This window comes from Schistocerca piceifrons, chromosome 1 (genome assembly GCF_021461385.2).
Source record: "Schistocerca piceifrons isolate TAMUIC-IGC-003096 chromosome 1, iqSchPice1.1, whole genome shotgun sequence".
Lineage (NCBI taxonomy): Eukaryota > Metazoa > Arthropoda > Insecta > Orthoptera > Acrididae > Schistocerca > Schistocerca piceifrons.
Window position 1 is genome coordinate 1,220,641,006 of NC_060138.1, and position 18,287 is coordinate 1,220,659,292.

The following is an 18,287-nucleotide window of genomic DNA, read 5'->3' on the forward strand; positions in this document are numbered from 1 at the left end:
TCTCTAGCACAACGATTCCATTCTGACAGGAGGTCATTTTAGAGCGCGCATGAACATATTGAAACACAAATTACATAAAAACTTTCATATCCAAGCAATACGGAAGTACTAAGACGAATAATGACGACACTGGCAACGTCGTGAGTACATTCTCTTCAATGATTAACGGATGTGGCTCATTGTGATCATTGTATGATGATGACTACACAAACGGGAACAGCTAGTTCCCATTATGGCAGTGAGAGACACAACGTTTATGAAACGTCAAATTACGTCAGCGTGTAGTAAACGTCGATACCAAGCAACAATTCCAATATTTACAAGTGGAGAGCAAGTACCAATAACACACATTGTGGGCTGACAGAGTAATAATAAGTAATGAGGTAGTTTTGCGTCAAAGTGTACATAAATACGGATTTGGCTCATCCAACAAGAAACGGTTTTTCTTTGAATGAATTAGTCGACCACAATATTATTGTACCTGGGAGTGAGCGCGCTTCGGTCGGCTTATGGTGAAATTTTTGTCGCGATATTTCACGAGGACAAGCTGAATTACTTGAGAGTACATGAACGTCTGTCTTGAAATCATTCACCATGCGATGTCTTTTCCTTAGGCACAACTCAAGTTGTTTAGTGCTTCCGATGACGGCCACGGGAGGCCAAGTGCAGTAATATCGTGGTCGGGTAAAAGCTGAGCGTAGAGCTTACGATAACCGAAACACGGCCAACTTACGCCATTTTGTATCTTTCTGACGTCGACGCCGCACACAATGAGATACATTTACCGCATGATACTTCACTACTAAATAGGAATCTGTTGTTTTACTTGATTTTATATTAGATTAAACTGCATGGATCCAGAGACCTTTTCAGTTCACAAACATCTATGACGTATATAGGCAGACTGAAGCGACGAATGAAAATTTGTACAAAAGCGTGGATTCGAACTTAGGTACCCTGCTCACAAGCGATATGCGCTAATCACAACACCACCGTGGCACAGGAGTTTTGCACAACTGCACAGACGAACGTCCTCCCTCCTCAACGCAAATTCCCATTCACGCCTCACCCCACTTGATATTTCTCCTAAACTCGAACATCATTGCTGAGGTTCTCCGACTGTATCGGAATAGCACCTCAGCATCGACAGAATTGGGGGTGCGGCCCGGAACTAGGTTCAAATGGCTCTGAGCACTATGGGACTTAACATCTATGGTCATCAGTCCCCTAGAACTTAGAACTACTTAAACCTAACTAACCTAAGGACAGCACACAACACCCAGCCATCACGAGGCAGAGAAAATCCCTGACCCCGCCGGGAATCGAACCCGGGAACCCGGGCGTGGGAAGCGAGAACGCTACCGCACGACCACGAGATGCGGGCCCGGAACTAGGGTATAGTTACTTTAATCGGGTGAAAGTATATGGTTCCACAGACCTTTGTAAGTCTCAGACATTATTCCGTGCAGTTATGGAAAGCCACTGTGCTAGGGTGGCGTGCCGGCCGGAGTGGCCGTGCGGTTCTAGGCGCTACAGTCTGGAACCGCGTGACCGCTACGGTCGCAGGTTCGAATCCTGCCTCGGGCATGGATGTGTGTGATGTTCTTAGTTTGGTTAGGTTTAAGTGGTTCTAAGTTCTAGCGGACTGATGACCGCAGCCGTTAAGTCCCATAGTGCTTAGAGCCATTTGAACCATTTAGCGTGGCGTAGCGGTTAGCGCATCCACCTAGTGAACAGAAGACGCAAGTTCGAATCCCAGCCTTGGTACAGATTTTCATTCATCGCTTCAGTCTGCATATATACATCATAGATGTTTAAGACTTGAAAATGTATCTGGAACCATATAGTTCCATCTTATTAAAGCACCTATGCCTGGGTTTCAGGCAGAATCCCCATCTCGTTCTATGCTGACAAGGGAACCTCCCCATCGCACCTCCCCTCAGATTTAGTTATAAGTTGGCACAGTGCATAGGCCTTGAAAAACTGAACGCAGATCAATCGAGAAAACAGGAAGAAGTTGTGTGGAACTATGAAAAAAATAAGCAAAATATACAAACGGAGTAGTCCATGCAGAAGATAGACAACATCAAGGATAGCGTGAGCTCAAGAGCGCCGTGGTCCCGTGGTTAGCGCGAGCAGCTGTGGAACGAGAGGTCCTTGGTTCAAATCTTCCCTAGAGTGAAAAGTTTACAGTCTTTATTTTCGCAAAGTTATGATCTGTCCGTTCATTGACGTCTGTGTTCACTGTAATAAGTTTAATGTCTGTGTTTTGCGACCGCACCGCAAAACCATGCGATTAGTAGACGAAAGTACGTTCCTCTCCAATGGGAACCGAAAACATTTGATCGCAAGGTCATAAGGTCAACCGATTCCTCCATAGGAAAACACGTCTGATATATTCTATACGACACTGGTGACGGCATGTGCGTCACATGACAGGAATATGTTGTCGACCCACCTAACTTGTACACTTGGCGAATGGGTAAAAAGATTCTTCTACCTTGCCCGATTTAGGTTTTCTTGTGGATGTGATAATAACTCCCAAAAAAGTGATGAAAACATAAGAGTTTGTCACATAAACTGCAACAAATGAATGCAACAGTTTCACAGTCACACAGTTCTCCCTGTGCTCTGTCAAAACATATGTTTTTAACGTTTTCCAATTTTTTCCGTGTGTAGACCGTCGAATCCTGCATATGTCCAAGCAAATCTGAACATGTCATGGAATTTTCGAGAGCGTAGTTGACTGTGTGAGTGCCTGAACTTTGATAATTGACACACGTCAATTGCTAGAAAATAAAAAAGTTAAAAATTTTACTCGCAGGAAGACTTGAACCGAGGTTCTTTCGTACCGCAGTTGTTTACGCTAACCACGAGACTACGGCGCTCCTCGGATCACTTTTTCCTTGATATGGCTTATGTTACACATCGACTACTCAATTTGTGTATTTTGCTTATTTTTTTCATCGTTCGACAAAACTTCTTCCTGTTTTCTCGATTGATCTGTGTTCAGTTTTTCAAGGCCTATCCACTGTGCCAACTTATAACTAAATCTGAGGGGGGTGCGATGGGGAGGTTCCCTTGTAAGAAACGTTGGATCGATTTTTCTCGGGATTTTCCGAGTAGTGCGTCCTAATACTTTAACCCACGTGAGGTGCTAGGGGTCCTCTTTCACCACACAAAATTTCGGACACATCCCAGACCCCCCACGGTCGTGCCGTCTCCTTGTGAGACTCTAGTGGTTCTTTTATTACCTTGGCTTCTCTGGAATTATGTGCAGGATCTGTTACGCCGGCCCCGCAGACAGGAGCACCGCCTGGCAGCCAGAGCATTGGTCACTGGTAGCTTCGCCCGCCACGAAGTGCAGTGCCTGTGTCAGGCAGCCGCAGCGGACTCCCCGTGGGCCCTAGCGGTCCCACCTGACTTGACCACACACACGCGCACGCACGTGAGTATTTACTGCTCTCAATGGAAAGTAATTTTGTAAAATGTTACAGCATTACAGCACACAAACTTTAGCTTTAGCGCCCCTGACTTCTGCCACAGCTAGTACGCTTTCGCCCATTTGCCGAGAGCATTCTGAAGAATGATGGAGGCGAAGATCATTTAATAACTTATACACGAAACACTATCGTTTTGGTTGAGAAAACAGTGGTTCATACGATTTCATACGAGTATATCTGCTAGATTTATGAGGAGAGAAATATGGAGCAAACTGTAAATTAGTGCATAACGTTACAAAATTTTATTGTATTGAAGGTCCACCTCCTATGACAACTGTTTTTATAAAAACTCGGTGATATCACTCCACCTTTTTGCCATTCTCAGTTGACACTTTTATTTAGTTCTATATAATTCAGGCACTTTTAAGTAATAAATATCGTGAAAAAATTAGGCCTAAAACAGTTTTTGTCGCCTGTTGTTTTTACCTTGATTCTTCTCCATTGTTAGGTTCTGTAGGACACTCTTTACATTACTGTATATTGACAGCTTGTCATCTTGAATTAAGTGACGTTACTGTGTAGGGTAAGCTGTAGGGAATGACGGGTGATAACCACTATGTACAACAGCCAAAAGAGAACAATAAGACTGGAAGTGCAAGACGGAAGTGCTCGGATTAAAAAGGGTGTAAGTTGGGATGTAGTCTTTCCTACTTTTCTGTCCATATCTCGAAGAAGCAACGGTGGAAACAAAAGAAAGGTTCAAGAATGGGATTAAAATTCAAGATGAAAGGATGGGTTTCGCTGATAACATTGCTGTCCTCAGTGAAAGTGAAAAAAAGTGAAGGATACGTAGAATGGAATGAACAATCCGATGAGTACAGAATATGGATTGAGAGTAAATCGAAGAAAGTCGAAATTAATGAGAAGTATCAGAAATGAGAAAACCGAGAAACCTAACACCAGAATTGGAGACGACGAAGTAGATGAAGTTAAGGAATTCTGCTACCTAGGTGGCAAAATAACTCACGACGGACGGTGCAAGGAGGACATTTAAAGCGGGCTAGAAGTGGCAGAAAGGTCATTCCTCGCCAAGAGAATGTACGTCTGGAGTACAGCATCGTATGGTAGCAAAGCATGGACTGTGAGAAAACCGGAACAGAAGAGAATCGAGTTATTTGAGATATGGTGCTACAGAAGAGTGCTACAAATAAGGTGGAATGATGAGTTAAGAAATGAGGAGGTTGTCTGCAGAATCGGCGAGGAAAGGAGCAATTCGATCATAGGCAATGAAAACTTCGTAACTTCCTCCGTATGTGAAGACCTCGTCATTTCAATAACCAGTAACTCCATTATCAAAGACTGATTTGAAAGTTCATGGATTTCTGTAAACTGTCGTTGTCTGGGCTTCTACTAAATAGTTAGACTTTTAGCAACTTTATCTGTATCTCTTAACATATTTTTTAAGAAAATGTTTTGGCTTCTCTTCTAAAATTTATCAAAATGCAGTATGAGGTTTTCGTTGCCTACTGTGGATATGGAAAACACTGACAAGAAGAAGTGAAAGGATGATAGGACATCTCTTAAAATTTCAGTGAATGACGTCCATGATACTAAGAGGGTGCTGTAGAGGGTAAAAACTGTAGAGGAAGACAGAGATTGGAATGCATCCAGAAAATAATTGAGGGTGTATGTTGTAAGTGCTACTCTGAGATGAAAAGGTTGGCATAGGAGAGGAATTCGTGGTGGACCATATGAAAGCAGCCAGAAGACTGATAGCAAGAAAACTGTGAGTCGATTGGAGAGTTGGCAGATCATTTTATCTATAAATATCTATAATAAGGCGGACTCCAAAGCCAGCAAATTTTGTCTCCAAATGCGGCTACTGCTAGAGCTTCGAAACCATATTATAAAGGTTACAAAGTTTTCTTTAAAAAAATGTTCAAATGTGTGTAAATTCCTAAGGGACCAACCTGCCGAGGTCACCGGTCCTTAGACTTACAATTTCACGATCAGTTTCTCCATAATGCGTGACAACTAAAGTGCGTGTCATTTATGTTGGCGGCCGAGTTTAGGTTCGTTCTGCGCATCTGACGTCACAAAACACAGTCAGCCAATGAACAGGGAACGACGTTGCCACATCTCGACTGTGGTGCAGAGCATGGACGAGTGTCTTCAGTTTTAGAAACGTTCAGTCATAAATAAAGTAATAGAACAAAAGCAATGTCTTGATAGCAGACATTTGTTATAGAAACTTTGGAAAAAGCATTCTTTATACCAATTGCTTCATATTCTATTAATTAATTAAACCAAACAAGCAATAAGACTCCTAATTCAGGCGATAGCAAGGAAAGGTGTTTGTATCACTCTCACAAACCGCTTTTTCGCAGTAAAGAACAGCGGTAATTGTTTATTTCCTATTGTACTTCGACGAAGCGTGAATAATTCATAGTCATACCAACAGTGTTTATCAGTATTTTGCGTGAGGTGTTATACTCCTCATGGCGTTATGTAGTCGGACGAGGTGCGTTAGCGTAACGGATAAGGAGATGGGCTGCTACACGAAGGGTTATTAGTTCAAACCTTATGTGGTGCTTAATATTTTCATTATTTAAAAACAATATCGAAGTGCCTTACTTCATGAATTATATTCGTTAGAATGCAATTTTTTGAAATTTCTAGTGCTTTGTCTTTTCATTAACCATTTCGCTGCTGCAGACACGTGCTCGCCGCATTCCGCGCTGTGCGCGATTTTGTCATCATTGCACTGCTCGCCTGTGCAGACACATGGTGTTCCCACTGCTTTGACACACTTATCATTCGATTTCACAAAAACTATTCGGCCCAAAAATTTGATTTTTACACGTTTTCTTGACTGATACCTTCCCCCCATAAATGACTTAATTTTGTTTCGATGTTCAACGCAGTTATTATGCAGCATTAAATGTAGTAAACCATTGCACGAAATTTTGAAGAGTTTACAGAGGTAGAAGTCCATAGCGTATACTATCCGTATGGGCGATTTTAGTTGCCACAATGTTGAGAATGCAATGTGGACAAGATACCTAAATTTCATATAAAATTTACTGTATAACAATATCTCATTTAATTTGAGTACGACATGGGTGTCGTATGTAATATTGAGAAATATTCCGTCTTTCGCGACTGGAAATATTCCGTCTTTCGCGACTGGAAATATTCCGTCTTTCGCGACTGTAATAATAGTATTATTTACACCGGACGCGTTTGGCTTTATTTTAAAGCACTTCAATCAAGGAAAGGTATGGCACATACACAATGGTACTCATGTTCTCTTTCTTGTTTTTGTTCCACAGTCGCAGTTTTACCAATGGTACTGAAATATATTCCTCTTCTGCAACTGTAATAAGGGGCTTATTTAGACCAGACGCGTTTCTCTCTTTTGAAGCATCTTCAGTGGACAGTATTTTGTCTCCTCAATTGCCAAGTCACCTTTCGTAGTTTTGTGCTGCGGTAACACAATATTCAACGTTTGTGTTGGCAGATCAGTGTTTTAGCAAATAAATGATGTTTGTGTGTGCCACACACAAAAATTATATTTAACATAGCTCAGGGCACTTCACTGATAGACGGTATATTCAAGTCCTAATGTTTTTGTAAGTCCACAGTTTTGTTTAATGTATTTTGTCTACTTCCTTTTGATTGATTGAAGTGCATTTTGCATTTTGTTTACGACCATCCACTAAGGAAGGGATTCTATTTGTGTTTATCTGCTCTGCATAGTAACTAACAGTTCTTGATAAAACTTTACGTAGTTTTCGTGTTAGATTTCTTAGTGTTTTCTTGATCGTTTAGAACCGAAAGCGCCCTAAAACCGTCTTTTGTTTGTTTCGCGGCCGTTAGCCACTAGTCACTTGAATCAGCAGTTGTCTTGTGACAGCCAGAGCGAGAGCACCAGCAGCAGCGAGTACTGTTTGTATAAAGCGTTTTTGTACTTATTTGCTGCGCTTAGCTTTTAAATAGTTTTTCTGGGAAAACCTAGCGTAGTTTTCGCGTCTCGTATTTCAGTGAGTGTTTCTTGATTATCAGAGTAGCTCATCAGAAGATTATCTTGGGAGTTTGTCACCGTATAGAGTAGGGTAAACATAGTCATGTGTAGGGACTGTGGTTGTTGTGAGCGGACGCAAGGAGAATTGGCCACTCTTCGGGGGCAGGTGGAGGCTTTGTCTGTTAGGCTCATCGAGCTCGAGGCGCAGGCGTCGGCTCGTAGTGGCGTTGGGGCAACTGTGGTGAGACCTGTGCCTACTTCGGTGGCCTTGGAATCACATGGAACCCCTGATGTCGCTGCGTCTTCCGGCAGTGAGCATCTTACCGGTCAGCCATCACTCCAGGGTGAATGGCGGACAGTGGTGGGCTCGCGCGTGCCTGGCCGAAAGGCGAAGGTGGGATCTGGCCGCGTGGCAGCTGCCTTACCCCTTTCCAACAGGTACGGGGTGCTTCCTAGTCGTGATGACATCGTTTCCGAGCCACCACAGGATGCCTCGCCTGTTGGGCCAGTGGCCGATTCTCCGGCAAGGTCCCGACAGTCACAGAGGGCAGGCCTATTAGTTATAGGGAGCTCCAACGTTAGGCGGGTTATGGAGCCCCTCAGGAAAATAGCGGGTAGGTCGGGGAAGAATGCCAGTGTGCACTCGGTGTGCTTGCCGGGGGGTCTCGTCCGTAATGTGGAGGAGGCCCTTCCGGCAGCTATTGAACGCACTGGATGTGACCGGCTGCAGATAGTAGCACATGTCGGAACGAATGACGCCTGCCGCTTGGGTTCTGAGGCCATCCTTGGTTCCTTCCGGCGGCTGGCTGATTTGGTGAAGACAACCAGCATCGCACGCGGAGTGCAAGCTGAGCTTAATATCTGCAGCATAGTGCCCAGAGTCGATCGCGGTCCTCTGGTTTGGAGCCGTGTGGAGAGTCTAAACCAGAGGCTCAGACGACTCTGCGACTATAATGGTTGCAAATTCATCGACCTCCGTTATTGGGTGGAGAACTGTAGGGCCCCCCTAGACAGGTCAGGCGTGCACTACACACCGGAAGCAGCTACTAGGGTAGCAGAGTACGTGTGGCGTGCACAAGGGGGTTTTTTAGGTTAGAGGGACCCCCCCTTGGGCGAAACGATAAAATACCTGACGGCTTACCAGAGAGGACATTATCATCGTTGATAAAGAACGTCCGTCCTCAGAGACCAAAAACAGGAAAAGTTAACGTAATATTGGTAAACTGCAGGAGTATCCAGGGCAAGGTTCCTGAATTAGTATCTCTTATTGAAGGAAATAGTGCGCATATAGTATTAGGAACGGAAAGTTGGTTAAAACCGGAAGTGAACAGTAACGAAATCCTAGACACAGAATGGAATATATACCGCAAGGATAGGATAAACGCCAATGGTGGAGGAGTATTTATAGCAGTAAAGAATTCAATAATATCCAGTGAAGTTATTAGCGAATGCGAATGTGAAATAATCTGGGTTAAGTTAAGTATCAAAGGTGGGTCAGATATGATAGTCGGATGCTTCTATAGACCACCTGCATCAGCAACCGTAGTAGTTGAGCGCCTCAGAGAGAACCTGCAGAACGTCGCGAAGAAGTTTCGTGATCATACTATTGTAATAGGGGGAGACTTCAATCTACCAGGTATAGAATGGGATAGTCACACAATCAGAACTGGAGCCAGGGACAGAGACTCTTGTGACATTATCCTGACTGCCTTGTCCGAGAATTACTTCGAGCAGATAGTTAGAGAACCAACTCGTGAAGCTAACGTTTTAGACCTCATAGCAACAAATAGACCGGAACTTTTCGACTCCGTGAATGTAGAAGAGGGTATCAGTGATCATAAGTCAGTGGTTGCATCAATGACTACAAGTGTAATAAGAAATGCCAAGAAAGGAAGGAAAATATATTTGCTTAACAAGAGTGATAGGGCACAAATCGCAGAATATCTGAGTCACCACCATCAAACGTTCATTTCTGAGGAAGAGGATGTGGAACAAAAATGGAAAAAAATTCAGAAACATCGTCCAGTACGCCTTAGATAAGTTCGTACCGACTAAGGTCCAAAGCGAGGGGAAAGATCCACCGTGGTATAACAATCATGTACGAAAGGTACTACGGAAACAAAGAAAGCTTCATCATAGGTTTAAGAGTAGTCGAATCATAGCTGATAAGGAAAAGCTGAACGAAGCGAAAAAGAGCGTAAAGAGAGCAATGAGAGAAGCATTCAACGAATTCGAACATAAAACATTGGCAAACAATCTAAACAAGAACCCTAAAAAGTTTTGGTCATATGTAAAATCGGTAAGCGGATCTAAATCCCCTATTCAGTCACTCGTTGACCACGATGGCACCGAAACAGAGGACGACCGAAGAAAGGCAGAAATACTGAATTCAGTGTTCCGAAACTGTTTCACTGCGGAAAATCGTAACACGGTCCCTGACGTCAGCCGTCGCACGGACGCCAAAATGGAAAATATTGAAATAAACGATATCGGAATTGAAAAACAACTGCTATCACTTAGTAGCGGAAAAGCATCCGGACCAGACGAGATACCCTTAAGATTCTACAGTGATTATGCTAAAGAACTTGCCCCCTTTCTATCAGCAATTTATCGTAGATCGCTGGAAGAACGTAAAGTACCTAGCGACTGGAAGAAAGCGCAGGTCGTTCCCATTTTCAAGAAGGGTCATAAATCAGATGCGAATAATTATAGGCCTATTTCGCTTACGTCAATCTGTTGTAGAATAATGGAACATGTTTTGTGTTCTCGTATTATGACGTTCTTAGATAATACAAATCTCCTTCATCATAACCAACATGGATTCCGCAAACAGAGATCATGTGAAACTCAGCTCGCCCTATTTGCCCAAGAAATTCACAGTGCCGTAGACACTGGCGAGCAGATTGATGCCGTATTCCTGGACTTCAGGAAGGCATTTGATACGGTTCCGCACTTACGTTTAGTGAAAAAAATACGAGCTTACGGAATATCGGACCAGGTTTGTGATTGGATTCAGGATTTCCTAGAAGAAAGAACACAACATGTCATTCTTAACGGTTCAAAATCTGCAGATGTAGAGGTAATTTCGGGAGTACCGCAGGGAAGCGTGATAGGACCTTTATTGTTTACAATATACATAAATGACTTAGTTGACAACATCGGTAGCTCCGTGAGGCTATTTGCAGATGACACGGTTGTCTACAAGAAAGTAGCAACATCAGAAGACTCGTACGTACTCCAGGAGGACCTGCAGAGGATTAATGCATGGTGCGACAGCTGGCAGCTTTCCCTAAACGTAGATAAATGTAATATAATGCGCATACATAGGGGCAGAAATCCATTCCAGTACGATTATGCCATAGGTGGTAAATCATTGGAAGCGGTAACGACCGTAAAATACTTAGGAGTTACTATCCGGAGCGATCTGAAGTGGAATGATCACATAAAACAAATAGTGGGAAAAGCAGGCGCCAGGTTGAGATTCATAGGAAGAATTCTAAGAAAATGTGACTCATCGACGAAAGAAGTAGCTTACAAAACGCTTGTTCGTCCGATTCTTGAGTATTGCTCATCAGTATGGGACCCTTACCAGGTTGGATTAATAGAAGAGATAGACATGATCCAGCGAAAAGCAGCGCGATTCGTCACGGGGACATTTAGTCAGCGCGAGAGCGTTACGGAGATGCTGAACAAGCTCCAGTGGCGGACACTTCAAGAAAGGCGTTACGCAATACGGAGAGGTTTATTATCGAAATTACGAGAGAGCACATTCCGGGAAGAGATGAGCAACATATTACTACCGCCCACATATATCTCGCGTAATGATCACAACGAAACGATCCGAGAAATTAGAGCAAATACGGAGACTTACAAGCAGTCGTTCTTCCTACGCACAATTCGTGAATGGAACAGGGAAGGGGGGATCAGATAGTGGTACAATAAGTACCCTCCGCCACACACCGTAAGGTGGCTCACGGAGTATAGATGTAGATGTAGATGTAGATGCTTTAAAATAAAGCCAAACGTGCTCAGTGTAAATAAAACTTTTGTTACAGTCGCGAAAGACGGAATATTTCTCAATATTACATATGGCACCTATGTCGTACTTAAATGAGCTATTGTTATACAGTAAATTTTATATGAAATTTAGGTATCTTGTCCACATTTCATTCTCAACATTGTGGCAACTAAAATCGACCATACGGAAAGTATACTCTATGGACTTTTACCTCTGCAAACTCTTCAAAATTTCGCGCAATGGTTTACTATATTTAATGCTGCATAATAACTGCGCTGAACATCGAAACAAAATTAAGTCATTTATGGGGGGAAGGTATCAGTCAAGAAGATAGGTAAAAATCTAATTTTTGAGCCAAATAGTTTTTGTGGAATCGAATGATAAAGAGTATCTAAGCAGTCGGAACACGATGTGTCTGCACATGCGCGCAGTGCAGTGACAAAATCGCGCACAGCGCGGAATGCAGGGAGCACGTCTTTCTTGTAGCAGCGAAAGGGTTAATGCGGCCGTGGTGGCTTTACTTCATGAACTGCGCGCTCCTCCCTAAACGTAAGTTTGCGAACTATGCTATACTATGGCGCTGCTTCTCTTGGCGCGTGCGTCGTATGCAACTGGGAACGCAGCAATCTTCCGCGTCTGGGCGGGCATGCGCGAGCCGCCAAGATAAAAGAATTGAACTATAGTTGCAGTAATCACGAAGACCAAATCTGAATTGGTCAGTAGGTGCACTGCAGTTACTTTGTAAAGTTTAACTTTTCATTACGTGCACAGGTCTGTATGCAGATGCATTTGGCATAGTAGTCTAAAAGGTAAATGGCGAAACGGTTTTCTCGGCCGCTTTTCGAAGTCGCTTCAAACCCGTAGAGCTTCTCATTTCAGACCGATACGCCACTGGCCACACTGTTTCAGGAACGGACCGAAGAGCCTTGCGACGATGGCGGCTCACAAGAGGATCGTACGTACTTACCCTCACCGATTTGATTCGTATTAATAGCGTGTGTAGATGATGGCATCAACATATGTAAAAACGAAGGACCAAAAATCGTTCAAATGGCTCTAAGAACTGTGGGACTTAACATCTGAGGTCATCAGTCCCCTAGAACTTAGAACTACTTAAACCTAACTAACCTAAGGACATCACACACATCCATGCTCGAGGCAGGATTCGAACCTTCGACCATAGCAGTCGCGCGGTTCCGGACTGAAACGCCTAGAACCGCTCAGCCACCGCGGCCGGCAACGAAGGACCAACTGTCAATAGTTTTTGACAAAATCGAGTTTGAAAGTTTGGGCAAGCATCTACACTGATGTGTGATGGCGGGTAGCTAAGGAGTCCGTAGCCGACCGAGGAAGCGCTTGGTTTCATAAGATGGAGTACTCTGGATTGAATCTCGCTGCTAATACTGCCTTCCTTTTCTTCGTTCTCACGTAATTTTAATAGCAGGTATATTATCATTGTGCAAATTATCAGCATGTAAGGAATTATTTGTTGATGACAAAATCTGAAAATTCGATTTTTTTTCCAACATTTAGGAAGCAGTTTTCTATTATAATCGGATCCCTGCAGGTACATTTCAACCTACCATGAGCCTCTTTTACCGGTGTAGGTGCAGGCTCACCGTATGAACCCATTTTCCCGGTAATCCTGCGGTTAGTTTTGACCCGCCAGAAGTAGCTGCATGTACACAAGCAACTTTTGGTTGCTGGAGGGAGAAGGGGAACGGCGTTTACAAACACGAAAAATACTTCCTTCTTCTGTTAGCCCCCGAAGTAGTTACAAGTCAACGCCCCAAGATGTCTGATTTTACAAGTAAATGTATTAATGAGCCTGGTACTTTGCAGGAGAAGTGAACCTGATTGTGAAACCGAATCGCTTTACAGTGAATTTTCAAGAATACGATTAAAAACGGCACTTTTGTACAGTAAACAGCGCCTTCTCCAAAACAATCTCATCGCGTAAAAACCTTATGCAGTAATAACACAAGGATACACGGAAATTGGAGAAGAAATATTTCACAGAATTTTCGAAATGCTCGCGGGGAGACATCTCGTAGTACAAGACCAACTAATTGCCCACCAAGACATCGATGAACAGGGTGTTGTTGAAGAAACTGAGGAAGTCGCTTCACATTCGTCAGACGATTACGAGGCCCATGAGAAGCAGTCGTAAATGGCCAGCGATTACGTTCCGCAGCATTACAAGATTACGGCCGCCAATCTAGCGAGAGAGCTTCCAGCATGGAGTTTGGCCATTCTTCGTAGAGGGGAGCTGCGCGCATCAAAAGCGTGAAAGGTTTGAAAACATGGAAAGAACATAAAAATGTGGAACAAGGCATGAACAACTCAAAACAATTGATTCGTCGATCTATGACCGTTTCATAGAAGTTCAAGAATATAATCGACAGGTGACGACGAGAAACCTGCAGCAATGGGCTCTTGCTGATGCTAGTCAATTTCCTGATTTAAGTTTTCAAGCTTCTGACTCGTGGGTCGTGCTCTTCAAACAAAGGCAAGAGGGTGTACCAACGTGCAGTATGGAATTAATTCCTCCAAAATGTACTCCGTTGATGCAGACCTGCGTTGTTTATTTCTACAGGCAGATGAAAAACCTTATAAAGCGACTTCAAAATTGCTCGTACTTAATTAAACACAACAGAGAGAGAGAGAGAATCAAGAGAAGGTTGCATAAAATTCCAATCAATCGTGCACAGTCAGGTGTCTGTCCCAATATTCGGTGATTTGATCAGAATGCGTAGTACGCCGTGTAACTGAGTGATGATCGAGAACCGTTTATTAGCGTAAACCAAGTTTGTTTTGCCGTAGAAATATTGAAAAAAAACCATGCTCATCTAAAAACTCGGCGTTCATTACGTGTACTATGTGCCATAATAACGATTGCTTTACATGTTTCTACGATCGGTATCATCCTGATTCGTGCAGTGCTCCATACGTGCCATAAATGTAGATACAATAATGTCAGGAAAAATACTATAGTGATGTGATTCAAAATGGTCGTGTATACTTTTTTATTTCAAATGCCCCACCAAAAATATTTTGTTTTTCTATTTTACAGAGTAAATACAGGGTTATTACAAATGATTGAAGCGATTTCACAGCTCTACAATAACTTTATTATTTGAGATATTTTCACAATGCTTTGCACACACATACAAAAACTCAAAAAGTTTTTTTAGGCATTCACAAATGTTCGATATGTGCCCCTTTAGTGATTCGGCAGACATCAAGCCGATAATCAAGTTCCTCCCACACTCGGCGCAGCATGTCCCCATCGATGAGTTCGAAAGCATCATTGATGCGAGCTCGCAGTTCTGGCACGTTTCTTGGTAGAGGAGGTTTAAACACTGAATCTTTCACACAACCCCACAGAAAGAAATCGCATGGGGTTAAGTCGGGAAAGCGTGGAGGCCATGACATGAATTGCTGATCATGATCTCCACCACGACCGATCCATCGGTTTTCCAATCTCCTGTTGAAAGATGAAGTCGGCGCTGTCGGTCTCCAGTTGTGGCATGAGCCAATTTTCCAGCATGTCCGGATACAAGTGTCCTGTAACGTTTTTTTCGCAGAAGAAAAAGGGGTCATAAACTGTAAACCGTGAGATTGCACAAAACACGTTAACTTTTGGTGAATTGCGAATTTGCCTCACGAATGCGTGAGGATTCTCTACCGGCCAGATTCGCACATTGTGTCTGTTCACTTCACTACTAAGAAAAAATGTTGCTTTATCCCTGAAAACAAGTTTCGCACTGAACGCATCCTCTTCCATGAGCTGTTGCAACCGCGCCGAAAATTCAAAGTGTTTGTCATCGGGTGTCAGGGCTTGTAACAATTGTAAACGGTAAGGCATCTGCTTTAGCCTTTTCCGTAAGATTTTCCAAACCGTCGGCTGTGGTACGTTTAGCTCCCTGCTTGCTTGATTCGTCGACTTCCGCGGGCTACGCGTGAAACTTGCCCGCACTTGTTCAACCGTTTCTTCGCACACTGCAGGCCGACCCGTTGATTTCCCCTTACAGAGGCATCCAGAAGCTTTAAACTGCGCATACCATCGCCGAATGGAGTTAGCAGTTGGTGGATCTTTGTTGAACTTCGTCCTGAAGTGTCGTTGCACTGTTATGACTGACTGATGTGAGTGCATTTCAAGCACGACATACACTTTCTCGGCTCCTGTCGCCATTTTGTCTCACTGCGCTCTCGAGCGCTCTGGCGGCAGAAACCTGAAGTCCGGCTTCAGCCGAACAAAACTTTATGAGTTTTTCTACGTATCTGTAGTGTGTCGTGACCATATGTCCCTCCGCCACACACCGTTGGGTGGCTTGCGGAGTACAAATGTAGATGTGGAATGGAGCTGCAGTGAATTTATGAAATCGCTTCAATCATTTGTAATAGCCCTGTATTATGCAAATAATAAATGATTCAGTAAGTCTTATAATTTATTCAGTCATAATAAATCTGTTGTTAGAGTTACGTGTGAATTAAAGAGAAGGACCAGCGGCGAGATTCGATCCAGGGACGGTGCGCTTATGAAACTAAGCAATTTTTCACTTGGCTTCTGTCTCCTTGCCTGTTAGCGACCTCATGGTAGCATACACGGCGATTATAATTAAAGTTAAACTTTCAAACCTCTGTAGAAATGACACCACTTGTCAGAATGACGTCAAAATGCAACGGAATGTTATCGAAGAAGTGGGAAAACGCATGGCAGAAGAAAAATAAATAGTTAAAAAATGTACTAATAGATGGCGCTGTAAGCATCATAATCTAATAGTGGTCGACTACAAATGACAAATGAGTCATACAACAATACCTAAGGCGTACGTTTGACGTTAAACAAACTGTAGTACTCAGTGTGCATGAGCGTACAGGTGTGATACTGTTAGTTAGGTAAGCCTATCCACCACGGCAAGGTCATACCACGTCGCATGGGAAAAGTGTGATTGTCCTGAGGCCAAAAACCGCATAAAAAGCATCAATGACATCGGTTTTTAATTGTTCTGAGGCCAAAAACCGCATTAAAAGCATCAATAAAAACCAAATCGGATTATTAATTTCCGCGTGACTGGGGCAAAACATGCTCAGTATGCTGTCCATTGTTTTCTGCAACAAGCTGAAATCGAGAAAACAGCATGTTCCACAACTGTTCGAAGTGTTTCCGGGGTTACGTTCAGAATTTGTTGCGCAATGCTTGCTTTCAGTGCAGCTACGTTTGCAATCGAACACTGAACACATCTTTCAGATAGCCCCACACTCAGAAGTCACACGAATTAAGATCAGGTGATCGGGACGGCCAGGCTGTAGGGACATGGCGGCTGATAATTCTAGCATTTCCGAATTGGCGCTTCAGCAGCTGCTTAGGCGGATTTGCAATTTGTGGAGGTGCACCTTGTTTTATAACAATGATACCATCCACACATCCACGCTGTTGGAGAGCTGGAATGACGTGGTTGCGCAAAACACACTCATAGCGCTTACCAGTAACCGCACATGTAACAGGACCGGAAGCACCTGTCTCCTTGATAAAATATGGCCCTGTGATAAATGATGCCGTAAACCCGCACCACACCATGACGCTTTCAGGATGAAGTGGTACTGGCTGACTTGCGTGTCGATTTTCCGTTGCCCATATTCGACAGTTCTCTGTATTCACATATCCTGTCAGATGGAAGTGGGCTTCGTCTGTCAACAAAATTTTCCACGGTCAATCATAGTCCACTTCCATGCGAACAAGAAATTCTATGGTTCAAATGGCTCTGAGCACTATGCGATTTAACTTCTGAGGTCATCAGTCGCCTAGAACTTAGAACTACTTAAACCTAACTAACCTAAGGACACCACACACATCCATGCCCAAGGCAGGATTCGAACCTGCTACCGTAGCAGCAGCGCGGCTCCGGACTGAAGCGCCTAGAACCGCTCGGCCACAATGGCCGGCCCAACGCCTGGATTCGAACTCGGGTCTCCTGCTCGCTAGCCAGATTCTCTAACCTCTACGCCAATCCGACACAGTGGGTGTGCACCACTGCGCGGAATTCCTTAGCATGCCTTCCTCAATCGAAATTACGATTCGTGCCTCTGCTCACTTGTTATTCCCCCTAAACTCGAATAGGCAGAAGCTCTCCAGTTGTACTGGAATACTACCTCGGTACTGAACGAAATGGGAGATCCTGCCTGAAACCCAGGCGTAGGGCCTTGAATCAAATGAAACTATACGGTTCCGGAGATTTTTTGGGGTCTCAAACATCTGCGATGTATATATGCAGACTGAAGCGACGAATGAAATTTTTTGCCATTCCTTGCTTCAGTCTGCATATACGTATCTTTTGAAATGTGGAAGAAAACCACTCCGTCATCAGGCCACAAGTGGCCCATCGGGACCATCCGACCGCCGTGTCGTCCTCATCTGAGGATGTGGATAGGAGGGGCGTGTGGTTAGCACACCGTTCTCCCGGTCGCTACGATGGTTTACTTTGACCGAGGCCGCTACTATTCGGTCGAGTAGCTCCTCAGTTGCCATCACGAGGCTGAGTGCACCCCGAAAAATGGCAACAGCACATGGCGACCCGGATGGTCACCCATCCAAGTGCCGGCCACGCCCGGCAGCGCTTAACTTTGGTGATCTGACGGGAACCGGTGTATCCACTGCGGTAAGGCCGTTGCCTTTGAAATGTGGAGCTATAGAGAAATGCTGAAGATTAGGTGAGTAGACTGAGTAACTAATTGGAAGTACAGAACCGAATTAGGATGAAAATAAACTTATGGAAAACTTCACAGGTTAAGAGATCAA

General features: G+C 43.8%; 1 protein-coding gene and 1 pseudogene across 1 annotated transcript in view; one reads left to right on the forward strand and one right to left on the reverse strand.

Annotated features, from left to right (window-relative positions):
• LOC124779529 (formin-like protein 14) overlaps positions 1–18,287 on the forward strand; it is a 189,695-nt gene that overhangs the window by 49,880 nt on the left and 121,528 nt on the right. Inside the window, exon 2 of the mRNA XM_047253717.1 lies at positions 3,281–3,448. The gene's annotated coding sequence lies outside the window, so the exon portion shown is untranslated. The remainder of the gene's footprint in view (positions 1–3,280; positions 3,449–18,287) is intronic.
• Positions 18,044–18,161, reverse strand: LOC124727698 (annotated as a pseudogene).